The sequence below is a fragment of the Leuresthes tenuis genome, unplaced genomic scaffold (genome assembly GCF_036924035.1).
Source record: "Leuresthes tenuis unplaced genomic scaffold, fLeuTen1.0.hap1 SCAF_5, whole genome shotgun sequence".
NCBI classification, from domain to species: Eukaryota; Metazoa; Chordata; class Actinopteri; order Atheriniformes; family Atherinopsidae; genus Leuresthes; species Leuresthes tenuis.
The window spans coordinates 33,258,287-33,265,253 of NW_027325359.1; the positions used below are offsets into that span (position 1 = coordinate 33,258,287).

At 40.6% G+C, this 6,967-nt stretch overlaps 1 non-coding gene across 1 annotated transcript; it reads right to left on the bottom strand.

Annotated features, from left to right (window-relative positions):
• On the bottom strand, positions 1–111 carry trnal-caa (transfer RNA leucine (anticodon CAA)). The gene is made up of 2 exons: positions 74–111; positions 1–46 (listed from the first exon to the last, which is right to left on the bottom strand). It is a non-coding gene; the product is annotated as a tRNA-Leu (tRNA).
• Positions 112–6,967: the final 6,856 nt, after the last annotated feature.

Genomic DNA, 6,967 nt, shown 5'->3' on the forward strand with positions numbered 1-6,967 from the left:
TGTCAGGAGTGGGATTTGAACCCACGTCTCCTTTTAGAGACCAGAAGTGCCTCTGCTAAGGAAGGAATCAAGCCTTGAGTCTGGCGCCTTAGACCGCTCGGTCATCCTGACACCATGCAGGACAAACTTGTCCGCAGAGGGAAGCTTTCTGCTTGAGATGCACCCTCACGGCTGGAAATACGAGGGAAAGGGTGCGGGAGAACGGGTGTCTGGAGAGTGGAGGGGGGGCTGGGTGAAAAAATATCTGAAAGAAGTCCCGAGCGAATGTTGAGCAGGTTTGGTTTCTCATAGACCGCTGCTCTGGAACATCCCAAGAACGTTTCAGTACTTTAGTGGGTGCATGAAGGTGGCTAAAGAAATGCTTACAAATAATTCATTTCTGCCAAAGATTTGGTGCTCTCTTCACTCTCTGTGAGTTGGCTGCTCACATGTTAGGAAACATGTCTTCTGAAAGGCCTCAGGACCAAGAGCAGTGGTTCCCAACCTGGGGTCCACGCCCCCCCTAGGGGTGCGCAGAGCTTTAATTATCAACTTTATTATCAATAATGCCATATGTACAGCACATACAGATCATTTAAATTGCATTTCCCTCTTATCCCCACATGAGAAGCAGAGAAAAAGAGAATCCTTCAACAGTAACAGTAACAGATCTGGGTTTGTGAATGAGCAGAAATAAACAAACAGAAATACATTACCTACAGTGTGTCGTCCTCTTCATCTTCACTGGTGTCTGGACTGCTCAGGTCACTTTGTTCTTCCTCTTCAACATGTGGAAGGACAGAGGCCTCAGGACCTAAAGCAGTGGTTCCCAACCTGGGGTCCACGCCCCCCCTAGGGGTGCGCAGAGCTTTGTCTGTTCTGAGGTTGTCAAGTTATTAAAAATATATTTGTGTATATTCAATTTAAAAAATCCCAGTAATAAACTCAATTTGATCATAAAAGGTCTTTAAAAGAATTAAAAAACATTTTTCGTCTGCAATTTTTTTTTCTTCTATAAATTACCAACACGTGTGACCTCTGAACTTCCATTCAGTCTCTCGGGACAACCGGCTACGTTACCTGGTCGATTGTTTAGTATCACACAAAATGTCGGGGAAACGAAAAAATGATGATATGTCCTCGGTATCAAAAAAGAAATGTGTTACAAAAACAAGGCAATATCAGGACAGTTACCTCGATTTGGGTTTTATGGAAGGCCAGGACACATTTCAGCCAGAATGTGTCATTTGTGGTGAGAAGCTAGCTAATGATTGCATGAAGCCAAGCAAACTTAAACGACACCAGGAGACGAAACACCCCGAGACTGCTGGTGAAAGTCGGGAATATTTTGATGATGAGCAAAAACAAGGGATTTAACACCCGCCTGAAGAAAAAGCCCCGATTTTTCACTGCATGCTGCATCGCCATGCATTGGCCAGTAAAAAACTTTCAGAAGACCTCAGCAACACCCTGTCAACTGTTGTTAAAGTGGTAAATTTCATCAAAGCTCGCCCTTCTAATAAGAGACTTTCTGCCCAACTGTGCGAGGACATTACTGCTACACACGGAGGTGTCCAAGTGGACGAGTGCTTGTGCGTTTTATGGAACTGCAAGAAAAAATTAAAGAATTCTTGCAACATCACAACCAACCACTGCGTGAACAGCTGACTGATGCGTTTTGGATCAAAGCTGCCGACCTGGCAGACACATTCACGCTGTACAATGAGACGAAAAGCGGATGCAGGGACCCGAATCAAACGTCATGCAGTGCAAAGACGCTCTGGATGCTTTTGTGCACAAACTGGAGTACAGAGCTGCAAAAATGTCAAATGGGGACTTGCAGCATTTTCCACTTCTGCTGAAGCAGTCTGTTGGCACTGTCAGTGCGTCTTTACGCACAGAGTGAACCCGGCACATGAAGCTGCTCCGTGAGGAGGTTAAGAACCGCTTTGCCGACATCGACCACTATTTGTCAAAGGAAATGTGGGTGATGGATCCCTACATTTCCAGCATTGAGGACGTGGCGTACCTCGGCTGTGAAGATGAACTTTGTGACCTTCAAGCTGATTCTGTGTCAAAAAATATCTCCAGGACAACGGATACAAACGGTTTTGGATTATCAAAGGACACACTGTCCCACCCTGGCCAAACACGCAGTAACAAAGGTTATTCTCCCATTTAGTACTACCTACCTGTCTGAGACAGCTTTCAGTGTAACAATAAAAACAACAGACTCGATGTCCACCAGGACTTTAGGCCGGCTGTCACAACCATCACACCTGACGTGGCATCACTGGTCAGAGCTATGCAAGCCCAAGGTGGTCATTAGTTTATGAACAGACTGACACAGAGTAAAAAAACAAAATAATAAAAAAAAAGAAGATAAAATGTTTATTGTTATGGATGTTAGTTATTGTAATGGTTGTACATAAACAGCAGTGCAGTTGGGTCAGAAACTGTCACAGATCTCCTGTTTCAGTTAATTGTCTTAAGCAGATCAGAGCTGCTGATAGATCTCTGAAAACTGTTTTTTTCTAACATGCAAACATGTCCTTAAAGTTATTTGTGACAGAAGAGAAAAAAAACTGTATGTTGATCTGATGTATATCTGACTGTTTGATTTGTGATAAAAATAGGCTAACTCTGTATGGCAGGAAGAAAGTTCAGTTCATGTTCAAATTGTGAAGTTTAAATGTTGAAGTTTAAATACTCTCTTGAAAAGAGACATTTTCATGTCCTTGCAGTTGTTGTTTTTTGTGTATGACACACTTGATGACATAAAATGATTGTAGAACAAAGGGAATAGCTGTTTTTTGTAAATAAATGACTTGATAACGTCATTCTTTTGATGCATTTGTGCAGACAGCGGTCGCAGCTGGGAGAGGAAGGTGTGGGGGACCTTGCTTGTCTTGGACACAGGCAGGGGGGGCTTTAAGAAAAAAGGTTGGGAACCACTGTGCTAGATCATAACAACATTCCCCTTTTTTTGTATTAATGATAACATCCTCAAGCTATACATTCTGGACATCATACAGTCAGTCCGTATAGATGGCTTGTCATGCCAGGTACATCATTTTATTTCCCATAAATGTTTTCCAGGAGAGGAACCTGTGACTCGACGTATGAAAGGCACTTCAGAGCAGCAGCTTGGACAGAAGCAAAGCTCGGGAGGTAAGAATGTAGCATCGTTATTATGTGTCCTGTATTTCCACATGTATGTTTAATTATTCTTGTAGCTGTGTTTGGTCAGAGCGACTATACACGGTAACTGTGGACATGCACACACGTTACACAACATGCAGAAGCTCAGTTTTGCCCTGTTTATGAGTTGATTTTCTATGAATGTTTTCCAGGAGGAGCTTCAGTGACTGAACACAAGCAGCAGGCTGTAGAAGAGCAAAGCTCCGGAGGTAAGTGTGACCCATGGCTCTTTTTTCCCAACATGATGTACATTTGTGTCAACAGCAGTTTCTATACACTGTAACTGAACAGCAAGAGGAAAATCAAAGGCTGATCGACCCTTTTCATGTCAGACACCAGCTAGTCTGAGCAGTCTCTTCTGCTTGGCTGGGATATTTACTTTGTCATCACAATGCCTTTGCCTCACAAATGGTGTGAAATGAAAATATTCTTTTGATCGTTTTTTGTAGGACAAGGTCTTTACTTCAGCACTGAGGTGTATTCCAGAATGCGGGTTATGTGAAAACTCGGTTAATAAACTAGAGTCGTCTGAACTAACTCAGATTAACGGTTCTGGAACTGAAAACTCAAAGTTTCACTTTTACAGGATAAGTCAACTCGGAGTTCAGGGTTCGGCTCGGACTTTGTTGAACCTTCTTTCTGGAATAACCCTCAGTTTGAACACTAATATACATATGCCAAAACACTTATCTGGTAGCTAAGTAAACGGCAGTGTGAGAGAAATTACAAAGCACGTAACTCCTAAACAATTAACTGAATATGAGCATGAAATGAAAATGAACAATTTTATATATGGGAAACGTGTCCAGGCCAAACATATGTAAGCTCTCAACTCAACCCATGTTCTTTAACGACCCCTTACATACACAACAAGCACATACACCTGTGGGTGGGAGGGCAGGAAGGTCAGGCTGGCTTCCCCGCCCCTGTTAATGTGACAATTTTCAGCATGTATTACATTTCCTGTGTAATAAATGTTCTTTATAATCTCCTTTCCAAGGTCGTAAAAAGGCAAGAAAGTGGTCAACAGAGGAGGTGAAAGCAGTTGAAAAGTCTGATTGTTTTCATTGGTACGGGTAAGACTCCTGGAAAACAAGACTGTGAGAAGTGCATTGCTGCTTCCCCTGAAGCCCTCGCTCACAGAGACTGGAGAGGTGTGAAGTTCTATGTTCACAATAGAATCGTTTCAGACCAGAAGCTGTAGACATGGACCATGTTTACAAAGGTAGGCCCAAGCCTTCCAAAAGTTACTTTCATCGTTACAGTGTTAGATTAAAGGACCCCAACGGTTCAAGGGCCTTTCACTGATCATGCAACAACTTCCTGGGTCATCTTTTCCACTGCAGTGTACCTTTTTATATGCATGTGTTCTGTTTGAGGTGATGTTGTGACTCTGAGCTGTTGATCTATATTGAGACACACCTGTTTTAACTCTTTAAGGAGTGACGGTTTTGTTTTTTTCAAATGCTGCTTTCAAAATTCACCTCAAATGCTTAAAGTTGAAGTTAGTTTTTTTTAACCCTAAACGTTATTTCTGGCGGAAATACGTTCATCTACTCACCGAGAACAGTTTGGTGTAAGTCGGCGTCCTTCAGAAGATATTTAGATAACTTGATATCTGCGTATATCCATATAATGGAGTGAACAGGGCAGAGACAAAACAGCCTCTAAATAACAGTGCAACCGTATGCATTCATTCATTCATTCTTCTTAAAGTATTGGTGAAATAAAGACAGATAATGCCTTATTTAGAGGCTGCATCGTCTAAGCCCCGTTCACTCCGTTATATGGAGCTCGAGTTATCTAAATATCTTCCGAAGAACGCCGATTTTCACCAAACTGTTCTCGTGAGTAGATGAACGTATTTTTTTGCCAGAAATAAGGTCTAGGGTTAAAAAAAACATTCCCTTTAAGGAGCTTGAAGGTATAATTATGATTTCACCAATTTTTTGATTCTCATGAGTCTTATTCTTTGGATTTCATTTTAATGTGATTTTGTTTATTTCCTTTTTCATCTCAGCATCAAACCAAACATGCTATTGTTTAGATTTTTTTTCTTAAATCTTAACAAACGTTTGCATGTTTTGCTCTTAAAATGCACTTTTTACAGCTTTCATTGCAATTCAGGTAAAAAAAAAGATGTGTTCCACAAATACAATTATTTCAATTGTACACTTAGTACGTTTGATACAAAATTGTTTTTGTTTTGTAGTGGAGCTGTCCCCAAAAGAATTGTTAAAAAAAAACATTAAATGCTGATGTTCTGGCATAAGTATCCTTGATTTCATTAAGTTCCATATTTTTCTATTCTTACTTTAGTTGACTGCGGTATTTGCTTTCACTTGGACACCCTTTGGGATGGGAGAGACGTGGTTGTTTGAAATGTAACAGTTTTGTTCTATTGCACAAGCTCAACATCTTGTATAATTATTGTCTAAATCTTCATCTTCAATAGATAACACTGTTGTGGTGTTGTTTCAATGTGGGCATAAATACAGGGCACAAAGGTGAGGTGAAAAGATGGAGATTTATTGCAGGCTACCAGAGAATGGAGGTGCAGTGGAGAGGAGATGATGGCTGACAGTGGCCTATGAATCTGAACAGTCTCTGAGACAATGATTTGGTGATGAGGGGGAATCGAGCAGGGATGGATATTCTGGAGAAGGTGATGAACTGATGGGAGAGGTGTGTGCAGATTGAGCTAGGATCCAAGAGAGTGATAGAGGTTGTACCACAACACCACCATAACCACAGCACAAACAGAGACAAGGAGGAGCACAGGAGATGCATGGAGGGGGAATAAAACTGGACCATGGCTATGACCATGCTTTATGCTGTCTTTATGCTGTCTGACAAAACATACTTCACATTTTTTACTTGAATCTGTTTTTATTCACTTCTTTCAAGACAGAACAGCTCATCAGAATGATGGGATGAACACAAACCTATTTGTAATTAGGAGTTACAATCACATGTACAGTAAAAGATCTGAAAAAAAAAATTCAGTGTGTGTATCTTAAATCTGAGGTGATATTATTAAAATAGATTTTTTTCCAAGTTGAGTTATGTCTTTCATATGTTCCTAGGCTGTCTAGAAAGGGTGGTCCTGGTAAGGTAGGTATTAATTGTAGGACTTGAGAAGGCACCAAATACAAGAATGTGTGTGTGTGTGTGTGTCAAACCAACACGCACCTGCACCTGTTATCATATTCCCGCACATTTTTTGCGGGGGGACGACAATAAATATAGCTTTCCCAGTGATAACTACTAATACAACCGATTCTCCGCAACAACCAAAAGATTCATCGCACACAAGGCCTTGAAATTGATTTTGGTCAAGACAGACACTTTTGATGACAATGTGGGGGAAGAGGATTCAGAATATGAAGATCAAATTTCAGAAAATTCAGAGTCTGACAGTGACTTTTAGAAAAGGATGACATTAATCATCAGCTATCTCCTAAACGAGAATGAACCACAGCTCGACAGCAGCAGGCCCCAGGACCAAGTGGTCAGCAGCCGAGCTGAGATTGAGATCTTACTTATGTTTTGTAAATATTCAAAGTTCTAAAAAAGTTCATATGAATAATACATGATAGTTATACCAAAAAACCTTGCTTCATTTGCACATTTCTTGAATGTTTTCCACCCTTTTTATTTTTTAATCACATTTTACTGAAAAAAAACGAATTGCACTTTAATACATAAATGTGATTATATTACATGTTAGTCATGTATGTTGTTTATATTGCTTGTAATTGGGATGAAGTAAACATCTGTAGAGTAT